The following is a 20405-nucleotide window of genomic DNA, read 5'->3' as shown; positions in this document are numbered from 1 at the left end:
CATGATGGGAAGCAGAAGGCATTCTAGTAAAATAGGTTTTTGTTTGTACGTTAATGCTCCTCCTTTTCCTTTACCAACCCATACTCACCGGCATGGTGAAGTATGTGCAAATAACCAACACGATTCGTGCGATCGTCAAGAGGCTCTCCAGCAGGGGATTGGCAAAAGGCCGTACAGGAGCAGTTTTGTGAAAAATCATTGATTCTTTCATAATGTACATCTATGATTTATTATTATTGTTCATGTGGGTAACCTCGGCGAGGGGGGAAGCAAGGTCGGGAAGAGCGGGGGATGGGGCCGCTTTTGACCACGCCCATATTTAGGTGACGTCACGCCCTTTTGCTGTGACGTCACTATAGCAGGGAGTTATCCTTGGCTGGCTGTGCATGAGGAGCTCCCGAGTTATAACTCACAAGATCTGAGATTAGACCAAAGATTCATGATGTCCACATTTGTTGAGATAGGTAAAGTGTAATGTTCGTGCTATGACGGGGTTTTGGGCCAGTTTTAAATATTGAGATCTCGTCAGTGTTTTAATCGGACGCTCAGCAGGGTTTGAGCCAGGATAGTGCATAACAGGTCTAAAAGTGTGGTGTCGGGCTACATGGTGGGCAGCAAAGGGCAGTCCATCAAAATTGGTTGTACTATACATACTATACGTCTTCACCAACCCACATTAACCAGAGTGGTGAAATGTGGATTTGAAGCTTTCGTGACTGCAAGGATCCATACTCTTTGGTCCCTTCACCTGATGAAGGCCACTTGTTTTGTGGCCGAAACGTCGTGATTGTTGTTCATTTTATTTATTTATTTTTCCCTACGTGACTTTACCGAATAGAACCAAAGAGTACATATGTTATCTCCCGCGCAATATGGTATCTCCCTCGCAAGATGTTATCTGCCGCGCAAGATGTTATCTCCCTGACAAGATATTATCTCCCTCACAAGATGTTATCTCCCTGACACGATGTTATCTCCATGACAAGATATTATCTCCCTTGCAAGATGTTATCTCCCTCGTCTCGTATGCAGGAAGTCCGTGAGTTCGATCCAAATTGTGACGCCTGTAATATTTGGAGTTTGCGTGTCTCTCTCTCTGTCTTCTCGTGGCCGCGTGGATTATTCCCTGGGTCCTCCGGTTGTTCCTTTAACATTTAGAATCAACGTGCTTTCAGAGTTATTTGGCTGCTATAAATTTCCACGTGATGCGAATTATTTTCCACCTCGCTACCAAGCCGCGCCAGGGCAGTGCCGAGCCAGCCCCGTGTGGCTCTCAAGGCACCAAGTTATGTTTCCACTGCGGAACCCGAGCCGTGCCACGGACGTCACGTGTGACGAGCGCGTCGAGACGCATGTGGGTGGTGTAGTGCAGTAATTTTCTTTTTTTTTTTACTCGGGGGTACGCGGACCCCTGGGGGCTATGTGGCAATGCCCCAGGGTGTACGTGAGATAATGTATAAATATGTGAAATCATATCGGACATGAGTCATTGGTGAATAGTCATGTATGAATCGAACAATGTAAAGTAACTACGATACAATTTGTATCCACGTGGTAACCTGGAACGATATGAAAGCACTTTCTAAACTCACTGATCGTACACAATGCGGGTTTACAAGAGCAGCCAGGGAACTAATGACGTCTCGCGTGCAGAGCGTCCGTTTAATTTGTTTTTATTCGCTTGCAGTTACTAGCAGCTGGTTAGGATATACCTCTCACAAAGTGGACAATTGGTTAAAATATTGACGTTCATTATTCACACGTTGATTTCTCAGAACCACGTTGGGTCAAGGGGGGAGTGGGGGGGGCTACTCGGTTTAAACTAAATTCAACAACGAGGGGGGGCACCGGTAGCCAACAACGGTTGAGAACCACTGGTGTGATGTGCGCTGGTGTCCTTACCGTGCACTCACCGAATGTCACGCACAATGTACGCGTCATTATCCCCGCCCCTGGCCCTGCTTGGCCCCAAGCCATATTCAGACACCGCGTGAGGTTAGCGTATCCCGGTTTTTGGTTCTAGCGCAACATGGAAAACGGCCAGTGGAGAACCAGGCAATAGAAATGTGGGAGGAACTGTTGGCACGTCCATATAAAACTGCACATGTTATCCCGTGGATACAAAATGCAGGTTAAGAGGAAGAATCGAGGCACAGTGATAAAAAAAAACGTGATAACCCAGCAGGGTTTGAGCCAGGATAGTGCATAACAGGTCTAAAAGTGTGGTGTCGGGCTACATGGTGGGCAGCAAAGGGCAGTCCATCAAAATTGGTTGTACTATACATACTATACGTCTTCACCAACCCACATTAACCAGAGTGGTGAAATGTGGATTTGAAGCTGTCGTGACTGCAAGGATCCATACTCTTTGGTTCTATTGGGTAAAGTCACGTAGGTAAAAAATAAACCAACAAAAATCACGACGTTTTGGCCACAACACAAGTGGCCTTCTTCAGGTGAAGGAACAGAACTGTCGGGACGACAGCACTTCAATTGAAATGTGGTCAAGTAACCACCATGATCTGTGTGGTCACGGGGAAGCTCTCGCAGAAGCTGACAAGCTTCCATCTTGGCAGTAATCATGTTGCCTCTTTTTTACTCTCAGCGTCTCTGCAGCGCTTGCCGCGCTCGCACTCCTCGCCCCATTCACCCCCACCCTCCCCCTCTCTGACTTATTTAACTGCCCTAACCCTGGTTTCTCTCCCACTTCAGTAAAACAGTTTCCTTGCTGTGGTTGTCACACCTGATGATGAGTGCTTGTGTTGCATTCGAAACGTCGTGATTTATTTCTATTTCTATTTTTTTTTTCACCTACGTGACTTTACCGAAAGAACCAAAGAGTATAGCTGACAAGCTGTCAGGGCAAAAATGACTTTGCATATTCCAACTAATATTTTTTGCCCTGGTTTGTGTCTGACCATGCTGGGCACGGCTTTGTTAAAGTGTACGATATTCAATGGGGTAAAAGTCCCCTAATGGTAACACAACTTTATACCACAGGTGTACTCACACTGGAGCAGCGTCGACATTTATGAGAAAGCGTTACACATGAGTACCATGTGCGGTTCTTTACCGACATTCCCATCCCTGCACCTGCCTCCTCTGTCCCTAATGCAATGAACCCTCTACCCCCACATTACCTATGCAGAGCTCGTGGAGAGAATGAATGAGGAGGAGGGAGCGGAGGGGCATGAGGCTCAGCCTTCAACGGTGCCGCAAGACTTTTCGACGTCATCATTTCAATCTACCCTGGCCCAGGTACGATGCGGCACAACGTGGATTTGCACTGCCTATAAATTAGCTTGGCTAATGTCAAAGATGGGAGATTCCTGGTATTTACAGATTTAGTTGTTGTTTGCATTCGCCAACTAATGGGCCCCAAAGTGTAGACATGGCTGCTCCTCATTTATAGATTTGCAGCCTTTGCAGCAGTGCGTTTTGGTGACTATACTGTGCTGATGAGTCCGAATGAGGATTACACCGGTCCACAGTTGCATATCACTGCATAACTGCTGCTGTTAGTCTGTCACATTTGCTCAACTTTATTTTGATGGTGGTTTAAGATAGCATTACCACAATGCACTTTAGAAAATACTGATGTTTTTTGTATAATGCACAGGGGCTAGATGCTTTGTGTACACATTTCTCCAGGTCTCTGGTTTCCTCCCATAGCTAAATGACACAGTGTAACTGGTATTGGCCAAACGTACCAATGCTGAAAAAATACATGCAAATTATTCAATTGGAATTAAACTAAGCAACTTCGTTCTCGACTGCAAAAAAACAGAACTTGGTAGGACCCTCCTTGAAAATAAAAATGTAAACTCATTGAGGTTTTCCTGGGTAAACAAGTACATCATCATAGCAATAAACAACTTGCATACAAATAGCAGATTAACTTATGTCCTGATACATGTATCATGAGCTTATGAATAAATATACATTTCATGCATAAGCTATTACATCTCTCATATTCGTGTGTGTGCTTGCCTTTGCGTGTAGGACACTGTCTACTTTTGCGATGGAGTCCGTCGGATTGATTTCATCCTCGCGTTCGATGATGAGGTCCATTCTCAGGACGCCATCAACAATCAGGTGAGAACGAGGAACCTACAAATAATGCTCCACCTTCCTGCACCCAGCATTATCACCCCTCCCCACGTGCAACACCACACGCCTCTAAACCTAGGTTTGACGCAGTGGTGCCAGCTCAGCTCTCTGACTGCTGAATCACCCTGCCACCTCCATACGAGTCTTTAAATCCACAGTATACATCCTTTATCAAACTGTATCGTCAACTGCAGACCACACTAGTCAATGAACGCTAGACTCCCATCACTCAACTCGCACATCCATACCCTGAACCATACGCCTCACTGCTTTGGCGAACAACAATCAATTATCGTTACGTATCACACTCCATCCACAACTCCTCAATAAATACACCACTTTCATATTGCACACACCGACACCCAGACACAACTTACAGGATATATGTAATATCCACATTCTAACTGCCAAATGGAAAACTATTACAACAGTGCTGAAGTACCCAGTATGCATTCTCTGCAATATTGATGTTTTTGTTTATTTTGTTGCTATTGTACCCACGCACAATGGATCTATCTCCCTTGTAAAATAGCAAAGCAACTAGCTAAGTGAGACCATCCCTGTAACAAATAAGGTGAACTCAAACAGTTGATTGACAAAGAGCTGTGCAAATTTTTATTTTATTAAGGTCTGCTGAAGTGACACCGACTGAAGCAGTTCAGTGATGCTACTTTGCAGAGCCGTTCTCTGATTGATTCCCATGTGAGGCTCTACTCACTGTAAGAGTTCAAGAAGTTTCCTCACCTCTTGACTTGACTCCCACAGTGACACAACTGAGAACAATGTATAACACAGATGGTCAATTTTGTTTGACAGAAGAAGAGGACCGAATATCAGGCAAGCCTGATGAAGATGGGGCTAGATCTCGAGATTGAACCCAAGGAGGTAAGTTTCCTGCGTGTCTCTCTGCTATAGATGACAGACACTGTATACAAATAAAAAGGTGTTAGACTGTGATTGCTTCATAATATCACTGCTGGCATACATTCCTTGATTAGGAGCGCTAAAGATCCCCGCTGGAGGGTATATGGCCTACTCTTCTATGCTTGCCAGACGTCTTGAAAGAGATAGCGAATACCCATACTTTACCCCACCATGCACAATCTTAAGATGGATTAATTGTGGCTTACCCATTTATACTGGAGGGTATAACAGTCTCCACCTTAATGTGGCATGCCAGCTATTTATACTGTAGTAATAAGTGTTCGATAACTGCACGTACATTATGCAATTTGCTTTTGGGTTGTGCCACACGTTGATCGGCACGAGGTGCTAACAACACGTGACACAAGCACGAAAATCCACGCGGCCGTGGACACTCTTCCAAATGAGACCATCCTGTTCCCTTGAACTCTCACCTGGTCAAACAAAGTCTAATAAATACAACTAAATGCACTCATCTAGAGTCTGACGATGAACTTCGTGCCATCCACTAGGAGTCGGTGAGCGGACGCACCACCTTTGTGAAAGTACACGCGCCATGGAACCCACTCACCACCTATGCCGAGATTCTACACATCCAGGCAAGATTCTGATGGTCATTGTAATGATGATCAAGATGATGCCGATGATTGTGATGATGATTGTGGTGATGATTGTGATTATGATGGTGATAATGAATGTGATGACAATAATGTTTGTGAAGATTCATCATGGTTGTGATGATAATTGCGATGATCATGCATGTGATACAGAGTATGATGTTGAGGGTGATGATTGTGATGATTATAATTTATGACGTTCAACGATAATAATCGTAGCACTGACATTACGAGATATCGAGAGACGTAAATATACAAACGGATTAGAAAAACGTACATTTGGAAAAATATGCATATTAGCAACATATTGACTCTTTTTAGAAAAGTGAATGGGCTCGGGAAGGGCACGTTGCTTGAAGGGATGATGTCTGCTGGCCGAAAATGACATTGGAGTGGCAGCAGAAGGAGAGAACGTGCCCAAGATGATGTATATCATAGAGATGGCGAGATAAGATTGGCTCATGTGCGTGTGCTCATGACTGGGGATATTGGTGGGACAACTTGAAGAGTGGGTGGGATATGCAGTGGAGGCTTTTGGCATATTAATTGTTGCATTATAGGACTTGTTGTATTATAGGACTTGTTGTATTATAGGACTTGTATTATAGGACTTGTATAGAATGTTGTATTATAGGACTTGTTGTATTATAGGACTTGTTGTATTATAGGACTTGTTGTATTATAGGACTTGTTGTATTATAGGACTTGTTGTATTATAGGACTTGTTGTATTATAGGACTTGTTGTATTATAGGACTTGTATTATTATAGGACTTGTTGTATTATAGGACTTGTTGTATTATAGGACTTGTTGTATTATAGGACTTGTATTATTATAGGACTTGTTATATTATAGGACTTGTATAGAATGTTGTATTATAGGACTTGTTGTATTATAGGACTTGTTGTATTATAGGACTTGTTGTATTATAGGACTTGTATTATAGGACTTGTTGTATTATAGGACTTGTTGTATTATTGGACTTGTATTATAGGACTTGTTGTATTATAGGACTTGTTGTATTATAGGAATTGTTGTATTATAGGACTTGTATTAAAGGACTTGTTGTATTATAGGACTTGTTGTATTATAGGACTTGTATAGAACGTTGTATTATAGGACTTGTTGTATTATAGGATTTGTTGTATTATAGGACTTGTTGTATTAAAGGACTTGTATTATAGGAGTGGTGTATTATAGGACTTGTATAGATTGCAACAACTTGGGGAGACCTTCATCCATTCGTGGACTGATTTTGGCTGATGATGATTCCATGTGCTCGAGGCAAAGGGTTTAATACATTTAAAATCAAACAGGTGCCACTCAAGGAGAGCGACCTCCCCCAGGTGTCAGGCTCAGACAGTGGGCCTCTTCACTACCTGGGAAATATTCACCACCTGAAGCCGGGAGCCGTGCCCAAACAACCGGACTATTTCACGGCACCCTACCGGCGTTCGCAGCAGGACATCTATCCTATAAAGGATCATGACGTCCTCATCCCACCGGCCGTACGCAGCCAAATCGTACGTTTGTATCAATAATGCTGTATAAAAATGCTAGAATGGGGTGGTTTTTTTGCAAAAACATGTTAATTTAATAGGGTTTTGTCGTGTTTTTATCATTTTAATTAAAGTTTTCAGCTCTGTATCGCAACTTGCGATCTCTGAGTGACATGTGGTTAGAAGTGTAAATCATTATGGTTTATTAAGAATGCCTGGATTTATGATTTAGGGGTTGTGGTAATATGTGTCCCTGTAGAGAAAGCTACCAAATTTTTGGGATGCTTAACCAGGAGACATGGTGAGCTAGCAGCCCCACCCTTTGTAAGTCCTGCCCACATTATATAACCACGTCCCCTCAATCACTCTCCCCTGCACAACAAAAGAATGAAAGACTACTGTTGATATGGTTCTTGGTGAGCAGGTATCCTGTCGAGCCAATATTGTGGGCATTTGGGGTTTTGATAGTATTGTATTCTGAATAAATTGCCTTTGTGCATGGGAAGCATGCATAAAATGTCTCCTTGAAATCTGGATATTGTACTTGCTGAAATCGGTACATATCTGCTTCAGTTTTTGGGGTGTTCTATGGACCTTTCCGAGTCGGGACTCAATAAGAGTTGTGGGCCCATTATAACTGTGTAGGCTGGTGGTGGTTGGAGAGGGGGAAACATTTCAGAGTGGAGTGAGTCAATAATAGCTTACCCACCCAGCCCTATGTTTCATGCATGTTATGTTTGTCATGTGTGTCATGTGTGCTCACACAGGTCCACTACATGCTGCAAAACCCCATGCCACAAGACAGCACGAACATATTAAATATCAACCAAATGATTGAAAATGGCTGCTATACTGCAGCCTATCCACTGCATGACGTAAGTTGTTGGGGGGGTAGGGGGTGGAGGGCACACTGACACCCTACGGGAGGCCCAGGTACGACACCTGAATTGCACACCTGTATAGGACGCTATAGCATAGTCTAAAGCTTACCACATACTTAACATTAGTGTCCCACAGAGATGCGCCGCATAGGTGTCCAGGTTCCCCAGCTCACTAAACACACCTCTGATTTGCATGGTTGGCTACATACGGTGCAAAAGAAGTTCAATATCCATGCATTGGAAAGGACTCCACGAGCACTCTAGAGAGCCATTCTCAAGGGTATTTGGCCGACTATTTCACGTGGGACAGAAGTCTTTGGAAGAATTAGAAGTACCCACACTTCATCCCACAACACGTGAACAACCAATAGATTAACTGTGGGTGCACCCATTTACACTGCTTGCTGGGAAGAAGCAGCGTGATTAAGAAACGTGGTCATTGTTTTAACTGTCGTTCCCATGAAATCAAATGGGCGACCTCTAACTTTGCAAGTCCAGTGCAGTGTGCAACACCATTACACCACAGCAGCGCCACGGCAGAGTTTTGGGGGGGTGGAGCTGGTAATTTGTGAATGTCTATGCAGTGTTTGTGACTAACAATTGCTTTCCCCATGTCAGAGTGAGTCTGTTCATCCCACCAAAAACCCGAACACGCTGGGCGACCGCAACACGCTGCGACGGGAGTGGGCGAGAGCCGGGCGCTCTTTCAAGGAGCAGCCTCTTGACCTTGTGCGGTAAGTTCATGCCCTATCCACTGCTGGATGAAGACTTCCCCAAGCCTTCGCCATCTCTCCCAGTCTCCTGATGCAACGATCCATGTGGCTCCTGCACACATGCTGATTTCATTACTTAAATCTCTGTGGTGCACATCCTCTCAGACGCATTCCTTCTCTTGACTGCCACATCATTCTTAGTCTCGACCACAGGCCATCGTACCTCTTAGGGACGTGCCCTGTCCAGAAAGGTCCTAAGGCTGGACTTGAATGCTAGCTGGGAGTTGATAGCACAGACGGCTGGGGAAATGGAGTTCCAGAATAGCATTTGCCCATGCCTTCCCTGCTCTTCACATTTCCCTCCAGCCCATGGTCCTTGCTTACATATTCGATAGCTACACCACTGGTGCCATGTGCGGTTGGTGATGTTTGCGCTGTGTGTGCGAGTGATGTTGTCGGCACAGGTCATACTTCGGGGAGCAAGTGGGGCTCTATTTTGCATGGCTCGGCTTCTACACAAAGATGCTGATCTTCGCTGCAATCGTCGGCCTGATCTCCTTTTTCTTTGGAGTATTCAGCAATGACCGTGACATCACTAGGTACTGGCCCGACACATGCATACAGACAAATGCATACAAACACACACACACATACACTCATGTGTCAGATGTAGAACTCACACAGATCTCCTGTATAGCAATACAGACTGAACAATGAGTATCAGCAAGCACCTACTAAGGCTATACACAAGTACATATACACGTAAAGACCATATAGACATACATATACACTTATATACAATCCCATGGGATGCTGCCATGGCGTAATAGTTACATTTCTAGAATTGCAGTTTATAGATTTCCAGTGCGATCGCCTGGCATGGCAGCTGAAATAATGGCTAGGTTTCTTCAGTTATCCCACATATGCTCAGCAGTATAAACGGAGACACCGCAGTTAGATGATTGGCAGTTCAGATGTGATGGGGTAAAATGTGGGTACTCCCACCGTGTCCAAGACGTCTGGCCATCATGGACGAGTAGGCCAAATATCATCTCGAGGGGCAATCTAGAGCATTCTTTAGTGGAGGACCTTCCACCAGCAGTGGCATGAGCAAGCAATTTCAGGGCCACATCTTTAACATTTCACTATTAAAGTACATATGCACATATATACAATCTCATACAGTTTATATACATATACAGTACAAATATAGTACATTCAATATATTGTATATGTATATATGTTCCAAATGTCTCTGTTTCTAAAAGTAAATCCAAAAAATCAAGCCTAGCTACAATATTTCGGACAATCCAGGGAAAATTAAACATTGTTTTGGATTGCTCAGAAAACATGACATTGCCCATTGTAACGTCACTCACGACGACACGTATCACGTGGCATCGGGTTTCGTCACTCTTGTTCACATGAATATATTGTACATTCTTACGAATTGTAAATAATCCGAAAATCAAAAGCAAAAAATATTCAAATCCAAAATGTTTAAATGTGAAACGTATCCTTATAATACGACTTACACACATAGACTCTTTGGAGCTGCATGACGGACAGCGGGGAGCAAGTGCAGGAAATACATTGCTGTACTCTGTGTCTGGAGTCTTCGCTTCCCATATTCAACCCGTACTGACCAGTGTGGGATGACTAGAATTAAATAGCCCTCATGACCCACGAGGTGTGGGGAGGCCCTCAGCCAGAAGTCGATTGATAAAAGGGCTGTAAACACCCCTGGAAATCAATACATAGAGATGTTACACCACTGATATCAACGAAAATTATAATTAAACATCAGCAAATACCTTCTTTGGTTCGTTCGGTAAAGTCATGTAGAATGAGAATAAAATAATAAATTGATAGAATAAAATAACACAATAATATTCTCACGACGTTTCGGCCACAACACAAGCGGCCTTCATCAGGTGAAGGGACGAGACTGTCTGGTAGGACAGCGCTGGAGTGAAAGAGCCACGTTCAGATCACGGCCTTTAAGCTGTGTGAGAGGAACAAAGCGCCTTGACAAAGGAATTAGCATATAATTTAGCATTGAAATGGCTGAATGATTAGCTTGTGACTGGTCACAGAAATAGCTATGTTAAAAGTTAAAGCATACACATCCGCAGAGGCACCCCTTGATAAAGGAATTAGCATAGAATTTAGCATTTAAATAGCTAAGTTAAAGCATACACATCCGCAGAGGCACCCCTTGACAATGGAATTAGCATAGAATTTAGCATTGAAATAGCTGAGTGATTAGCTTGTAACTGCTCACAGAAATAGCTACGTTAAAGTCAGAGCATACACATTCACCGAGGCACTTAGTACAAATCAAACAGGAGAATTTAGCATTGAAATAACTAGGCGAATTTAGCATTGAAATAACTGAGTGATTAGCTAGTGACTGATCACAGAAATGACTATGTTGAAGTCAAGGCCTACACATCTGAGCTATTCACAGTACTATATAGTGAACCAATAAGAAAACGTGCCAGTTTGTAGGTGGGGGAGTTGATAGTAGCTGCCATCGTTGAGAACTACTCAACGATGGCAGCTATACAAAAATAAAAAGAGATCCCACCAACAGCCTGGTCACCAAAACGAACAAAATCATCTCTGATTCAACAGCATTAATTGATGAGATCAAACAGTTCTCGTTGAAACCCTCTGCTGCCAGACCACCAAGATTATATGGCCTTCCAAAGATACACAAAGAAGATACACCCCTTCGTCCCATCGTCTCTACTATCAACTCCCCCACCTACAAACTGGCACGTTTTCTTGCTGATATACTGCGACCTTTCACTGGAAAAAACACCTCTGCGGTACTAAATTCTACTCACCTGGTATCGACAATCAAAGCATTTCCCTGTCCCCAAACGACCTGCTTGTCAGTTTTGATGTGGTGTCCTTGTTCACCAAAGTCCCGGTACCTGACACCATCGCTATCATTGAAGACCTGGTTCATCAAGGACTGCATACTGATGTACCCCCCCTGGTGAGACATTGCTTAACCAACACATACTTCACCTGGAATGGAACTTTCTACAAACAAACTGAGGGCACCCCAATGGGCTCCCCCCTATCTCCGGTTGTAGCCAACGTATTCATGGAAAAATTTGAAACTGACGCCATCCAGACTGCCACTCTACGCCCGACCTTATGGAAGAGGTACGTTGATGACACCTTTGTCATCTGGCCACATGGCCAGCCTGCTCTAGACCAATTCCGCGACCACATCAATTCCATACACCCAGCAATCAGATTTACCATGGAGGTCGAAAAAGATGGCAAACTACCCTTTTTGGATGTCTTAATTAAAAGGAGACATGATGGTTCAATGAGCCACTCTGTCTACAGGAAAGCTACCCATACAGATGCTTACTTGAAACCGGATTCCCACCACCATCCATTCCAGAAGAACTCCCTCATCAAGACTCTATACCATAGAGCCCAATGCATTTCCGACCAGGAACACATTACCAGTGAACTCAAGCACGTACACCAGGCTCTCAGGGCTAATGGCTACTCCGACTACACAATCCGCAAAGCCATCACTCCAGTCATGAAGAAGGATCCTCTTGTGGAGCCACTCAAAACCATCACCTTACCCTACATTGCAGGGGTCACTAAAAAGATCTCCAAAATCCTGAATAAACACAAGATCCAGGTCCGATTCAACACAGTACATACAATCCGAGATTTAGTTCCATCTGTAAAAGATGCTGTTCCAGACATACAATACCCGGGCGTTTACAAACTAAAGTGCCTCTGTGGTAGTAGCTACATTGGAGAAACCAAAAGACATATCTCGGACCGCATCCGCGAACATAAAGCAGACTTGAAACACGGTAGGACGAACTCCTCTGCCGTGGCAGATCACTGTTATAATTCAGTGGGCTCACATGACATTGACTTCTCCAAGACGGAGGTTCTTTGCAAACCAACAGGCTACCATGAGAGATTCGTTCATGAGGCCATTCACATATACAAGCACAGAGACAATTTCAACCGAGAAGATGGATTCTGGCTTAGTAACCACTGGAAAGATGTTTTAAACCATTTCTGTTCTTAATTAATTGTATTTTTACGATGACCTTCAGACCGCAGCTCTTTCGCCAGCATTGACTCTTAATACCTCTCACACCACGGTTAATGGTATGGTTTTACAACATGGAGTATAATAGCGCCTCGCAGCTGTCTCTCTCCCCCTCCTCTGTTCCGACCATGGACGAACTCGTCCGTCTGAACGGGGCCCGTAGCTATCCGTGGTGCTAAAGTTGAGGGTAAGAATCCACCCATTTTTTCGCCATATAGCATTGTGATATATAACGACTTATTGTTGGTAGCTTAGCTGATTGGAGAATATAGAGTTTATTGATAACATTAAGGTAATTTATATTTTAGTTTTTTATTGGTTCACTATATAGTACTGTGAATAGCTCAGATGTGTAGGCCTTGACTTCAACATAGTCATTTCTGTGACCAGTCACTAGCTAATCACTCAGTTATTTCAATGCTAAATTCACCTAGTTATTTCAATGCTAAATTCTCCTGTTTGATTTGTACTAAGTGCCTCGGTGAATGTGTATGCTCTGACTTTAACGTAGCTATTTCTGTGAGCAGTTACAAGCTAATCACTCAACTATTTCAATGCTAAATTCTATGCTAATTCCATTGTCAAGGGGTGCCTCTGCGGATGTGTATGCTTTAACTTAGCTATTTCAATGCTAAATTCTATGCTAATTCCTTTATCAAGGGGTGCCTCTGCGGATGTGTATGCTTTAACTTTTAACATAGCTATTTCTGTGACCAGCCATTTCAATGCTAAATTATATGCTAATTCCTTTGTCAAGGCGCTTTGTTCCTCTCACACAGCTTAAAGGCCGTGATCTGAACGTGGCTCTTTCACTCCAGCGCTGTCCTACCAGACAGTCTCGTCCCTTCACCTGATGAAGGCCGCTTGTGTTGTGGCCGAAACGTCGTGAGAATATTATTGTGTTATTTTATTTTATCAATTTATTATTTTATTCTCATTCTACGTGACTTTACCGAAAGAACCAAAGAAGATGAATCATTGCAGTCACGAAAGCTTTAAATCGAAATCAGCAAATACATTTTACTTTGGAAAATGCTTGATGTTGGAACCCATAATTTAGTCTGACTTTGTTTAAAGGGAGGGTATGACACATTCAAAGGTGGCATGACCTTTAGGCAAATTATATTTCTCATCCAAGTGTACTATGCCCATTAGTGTGTTTATGTTCGTGCGTGTCTATGTGTGCAGTGGAGAAATATGCAACAACACCATCGGAGGATCCCTGGTCATGTGTCCCCAGTGTGACCAAAAATGCACCTTTTGGAGGCTAAATGATACCTGCGAGACTGCGAAGGTATCACAAATACACCATCGATGTTCCCTCTAAATAAGGATACTTATTGGTTTTTGGTGCTGTGCATCATTATCACAAAGCCAACTCACGTTGCTGAGATTGTATCATTAACATTAACCATGATCACTAGATTGCAGCACATCATGCTAAACACTATGCTGCCATTCGTGTGGGTGTTAAGAATTTTTATACTAATAATACACGTGTGATCATTTTTAAGGTAGTTAGTTATAGTTTTAGCAAATAGGGCATTTTAATGGACTAAGTCGATGGTTAGACAAATACATGAAAATGAATGCATCGTCACATCCCAGCGGGAGTGCAAAAGTAACTTTGTCTGAGTAAATCCGACACGATGTATTTCATGAGTATTTCTCCACGATCAATACAAGTGGACAAAGTATTTTGAAATCTGAATTTCAGTGCTAATTAGTTGACATGTCATGCCGAAATAATGATTATTCACTTTAAAGTGTCAGAAATGTATGTCCACAATCATGGAACTGCCTATTGCTTATTTTGCTCTTTATGTCACATTTATACAGATTTGTTTGATACATGAATAGCGCTATAATATCAGACATTGTAGAGCATTGTCATCTCCACAATTTAATGGATGTTTCATGAGTGATTAATCTATTTTAACTTAAAAATCAATCGATGCATCATTACTTTCCTGCTGTTGATATTGAAAAGACGTGGATGCTAAGATTTAAGGTTTAATTGTGACTAACACCTCTGATTGTGCCGTTGCAGACTTCACACATGTATGAAAATCCGGTCACCATATTCTTCGCAGTTTTCATGGGACTTTGGGGTAAGTGATGCTAAGCATTGGCACACATTGTCCAGACACAGTGACAAGTATCAACATGTTTGCAATGATGATGAGCACATTTGGCCACATACAGTGTTAAAGAAGTTCAACATACATACGTACAACCATATACAGTACCATCATGTCTTGCAATGTTCGTATGCAGTGATCCTGACAGTCCTATTATGAACCCACTGCTCAATGAGGGCAAATTTGGACCATGACTTGCACACATTGTCCTACTCTTACGAATGATAACCGATAATCTTTAATGTCCACTGTGAAGCAGATGGTGTGTATTTTTGTGTAATTAATACACGGGCAATATTAATCAGGGCAGCCACATAATTTGAACCACGAACCTCTGCAACAAGCAACGAATGCGGTACCCCAAGGCGATTCCATGAAAAATGCAAAGTGGCCAGGTGGCTCAGAGTTCAGAGTGCTGCGTTGCCGCCGCTGAGATTCTGTGTTGAAATGAAAGTGGCCACCTGCGATTAAACCAGTTTCTCAATTATAGCAAGATGATGGTCTCAACTCAGTCACCGATATCTGCACAACAAATACAAAAAATCCATAATGTTAAAGTTGGTTCTGTACTTAATTAGGCTACATTCCAGCTCTGAGAATAAAAATGTTAGCTTGACTATCACGTAACAAACGCTCCTCTCCGTGGCAAAGCATTTGGGAAAGAGCTACCCCTACTGTGTGGACCAGAGATCACAGAGGTAGCTCTGTGACATTCACTTTTGTGTAACGTTTTGTAACACGAAGAGCAGCACTGCTCTGTTATAGATCCAAAGGAAAACTCAATCTCATGCCATGCCACTCAGTGCAAGTGGGATAAAATTGTGGCAATGTACCAAAAAAAGCCAATAAAGGTATTTATGAAAGAAAAAAAAGTACTAATGAAGTTACTTTGAACATTACATTTAACAGACTACATTAGGTAACCTTTGAACCCTTGAGCAATCGATAGTGAAATTACTTTTCTAAGTAAATCCTCCCCGTGTGGTGTGTCGCAACAGCCACGGTGTTCCTGGAATTTTGGAAGCGTCGCCAGGCATCGCTCGCATACCGCTGGGACCTGACGGCAGCGGCGGAGGAAGGAGACCCCATCCGGCCCGAGTACCTGGCTCGCTGCACGACCACGAAATGTAACATCATCACCATGGTAATGCTTTTTGCTGTCACCACGGCGACTACCTCATTGCACACACACACCTCTGTTTTGTAATGTTGCATGTGTAACTGTTCACTGTTTTCCTAGTTTTTCTTCTAACATATTTGTTGGCCTTTGGTCAATTGTGTTTTCCTCCCAATATTATCCCGATTGTCCTATCGGCATCGTTATGAAACAATGTCCATTTGGAACTCTATGTTATGGAAAGGTTTGCTCAAGCAGATGTTACATAATTACTTATAAGATCCCTTCAAGTGAACACACACTAGAGGGTGGCCCTTTCGCATCAGCCCTGCTACAAAGAAATGTTCATGATGGTCAAACTCATCTTTTTTAATTCTGAAAGGTGAAATTTGTCCAAATTAAGAAAAGAAACAAATGTAATATTGGTGACCAGGCTGATCGGCTTACTACTTGGTTTTATTGGAGGCAGCTGCCTGGATTAAAACCAAGAAATCTCAGCGCTGCCAGCTCAACTCTCAGACATCAGGACCATCAAATCCATTCCTTTATATCATCGCATGCTTAACTAGTAGTGGGGAAAACAAATAATAGTTCATCAGTCAACCTTAACGGCTCACACTAACATTGGTCACTCCGACAGACTAATCTATATACAAATGCTTTTCCGTCTGTGTCCGTGCATTGTGAGTGCAGAAGGAGGAGCCTCATATGCCTAAGAGGATACTGAGGTTCCGATACTGCCTCTCCGGGATCATGGTGTTGTTCTGGGTGAGTCCGCCAACTCAACAGCAACATTGAACCCCTTCTCCTGATCCAGTGAGCTATGGCCAAGTCACCTGCTATGTGCCTCATCTTGGAGGCGAAGCAGGTTTTGAGCCTGGGTACTGCACGAATGGGTAACCATCATGCACAAAATGGACTGTAGGCTGCTGCAGAGCTACCTTGTGGCCAACAGAGAACTGCATTATTTTGCTTCCATCCTTTACCAACCTGTACTGGTGTGCATGGTGAAGTATGGGAAAATAACCCTGACAATCTGCGCAGGGTTGGGAAGGCCATCATCCAGCAGTGGATTCATATACGGGTTATACACATATATATATTTTTACTTGACCCAATCCTAACCTCCACACTCTGCTCCACCAGTCAGAATCGCTCTCAAACTATGTTGTTCCTCCTGTGTGATCCATTGAGTGATTACAAGTGGGGGTATAGATACATGCATAATTATATAACTTACAGCCCTTTGTCAATCCAATCACCTGAAATATCTACAGGTGGCCCAAGGCAATGAATACATCATGAGCCGTATCATGTTATCCACCTGCTCCTGTCAACCTCGATTTGGGTTTCTCGAGACTAGTCCTCGGCCTTAAGGCCAGATGGAAAAGATTTCCTCAGCTCCTTGGCCTTGAGTGTGTGGCCTCAGTCCGAGGAGTTTTACTAGAGGTACCGACCTTGACACTGGCCTCATACTAGCGCACCCAACCTTGAGTGACCTTGACACTGATTGTGGCCTAAAAAGCTGCCGCCTTGGCCTCACCTTGGCCCTGTGGCTTTTGGTCTCAACTTCACATCTGAACGTGGCTCGAGGTCAAGCAGGGCCAGGGATAGTAATTCCTTTCATAACCTTGCATCATTTTCTACAATTGACCACGTGACGTTACCATTACACGTTCATTGTGTGTGATGTTAGCGAAACAGCTCAGGTTTTGTTTAACATGTAGGCTTTTCGCGACCAATATCATCCATAATATTTTTTTTGGATTAGATCGCGTAAATATGTGTCATTAAACCCACCACCACCCGACAAAGCCAATTAGTAAAGTTGTTCACGTAAACAGAACATGCCAATTCATTACTAGTATAGCAAATTCACAATATCTACAATCTGAGTACGACGTTTTGCCAGTCATTTGGTTCTGCTGTAGACAAACGAACTGGCACCTCCTGAGCCACACCAGGCTAGCTCGGCACAGCTAACTCACGGCTTGGTTATATAGTGGAAAAGAGCTACAAGACTGTAAATCTCACCCACCTCTGTGTTTCTTGTGTTACTGGCAGATCCTCCTGATTCTTTCTGCAATTTTGGGTGTGGTTGTTTACCGCCTGACCATCTTTGGCATACTCTCCTCGAGTATCCCCAATCATGTGACCAAGATCAAGGTGATCGGTGCCCTACTCACACCTGATATGGTTACCACCATCACGGCCTCCATCCTCAACATCGTAATCATATTACTACTCAACAAAGGTTACGACAAGCTGGCCCTCGTCCTCACTGATCTGGGTAGGTGTCATCACCATCACGGTTTGCATATGTTTATTTTATTATACGCCACAAGAGAACACATGTAAATTTGAAGCTTGGATAAATGTTGTGCATGGTAAATAATGTCGCTGTAAAAATGTCATCATGATTTTAACCTTGCACCATGGGGCCATGAATAGCAGCATCAGTGCATCATCCAGTCACTTGTTCAACTACTGCCTGTTTTTGTCAAAACTCTCTTAAATTTTTCCTCCAGTTTCATTCCGATTGGGCTATCAGAATCGTGTCTTGAGATGAAGTATCCAATGGGATCTCTTGTAGACCAGTGCAACCCTTAATGTCATGAAATGGCCCTAGAAGTGAATATCACTGAGCTACCTCTGAGACCCTTCATTCAAGTGAACTCTAGTTCACACATTAGGGGGAAGCACTTTTCAATCCACACTACTACGGAATATAATGTTAATCTCGTAACAGTCAAATTGCTCATTCTCACAACTAGAATTTCACCAAATTTAGTGATGAACCAAATGGTGTATGTTACAAATGTATATGCCATCATTAGTAACCGTCCTGAAGCCATCAATTCACTGCACTTGAGAACACATGTTACCAGAGGCCGCTGCCTGGATTTAAACCCAGGATCTCAATGGTGCCAACTTAGCACTCTGATTTCACCTCTCGATCCATTGAATCACTGAATGTAATTGTGGGCTGACCCTCACTGCTGCATTGCTACCTTCTAGTCAGCTGTCAGCTATCTGCGTGTGTTGCTCATGTTGCCAGCTACTGAGCCCTTTATTAGTAATTTATCCTGCTGAAGCCTGCACCCCCTCTGAAAGGTGACCCATGATAATTACTAAGATACACCTTATAGATATTTGAGAATCAAGTGCACTGGCTTTCAGACATCATACGGACAGTGTAAATGGCTTAATTGCAAATGGAGACTGAAGGACACTCCACAGGGCGAATGTGGTGAACAACACCTGGTAAACAACTTGTGCACTGTCACTCATTCCCCAGCAACATCTTTGAAATTAACTTTTGATCTTCAAATTCATTTTAATGGATATCAAAGCACGTTACATTGTGAAATGTTGCTATTCCTCAATGCGGCATCATTATCAGTGGCTTCTCGTAGCCTGTGTGCCAGAAACTATGAAAGTAACATCAAAACTGATTGCCCTGTTTGATGTTTGTGTCCATGTGTGCCTTTGTATCACACCCACAGAGATGCCCAAGACGCAAGGAGAATATGAGTATCGGCTGACGTTCAAGAAATTCTTATTTCAGTTCGTCAACTTCTACTCGGCGTCTTTCTACATTGCATTTTTCAAGGGGAAATTCATCGGCTTCCCCGGAAGCTACACTTACTTTGGAAAATGGAGAATCGAGGAGGTGTGTAGATCTGAGGGGTTGGCCCCTCTGTTTTCTATGCTGTTTGTACAACATTTTTATGTTTTACTTTTGTAGTTGATATTTTTCCCAACAATTGTCTTCACACCGTGCTGTTGGTGAAATGTCGAAATAAGGACTCTTTCTTTTGGAACTCTAAAAGGCCTCATTGTCTTCACACCTGGTCACCAGCTCTAGCATTAACACAGTCTCCGGAGTAAAACAGTTTTCGAAACCAGACTTGAGAGAGCACGAGGTCACCACGAGCAGAACACGTGTTAGACTGATGCAATTGGTAACCCAGTTAACTTGAGGGTGTTAGTTTATCACATATTTTGCAAGTAGTACCCTTGTGGTCTCTCATTGGACATTTTCAATTATATACCGTATTTATCAAACGCCATTTATTTAAAATTATATATTTGATCATCCTTAAAAATGTACAGTATTTCAGCCCCCCTCAAGGATATGTTTAGCCACTACCTATGACTCACTGTGGCGCAGTGGAGCACGTTGTGTTAGAGAACGGCCCCGTAATATGATATCAAGAACGAATTCTGGAGTAAGGAATTAAGCAGCATTGCGTTGTGCACACGTTAAATCAATGTCATTAAGACAGTGTTAA

This window comes from Petromyzon marinus, chromosome 11 (genome assembly GCF_048934315.1).
Source record: "Petromyzon marinus isolate PM22_M1 ecotype Great Lakes invasive population chromosome 11, UKy_Petmar_22M1.pri1.0, whole genome shotgun sequence".
Lineage (NCBI taxonomy): Eukaryota > Metazoa > Chordata > Hyperoartia > Petromyzontiformes > Petromyzontidae > Petromyzon > Petromyzon marinus.
Note: the sequence above shows the minus strand (reverse complement) of the source record.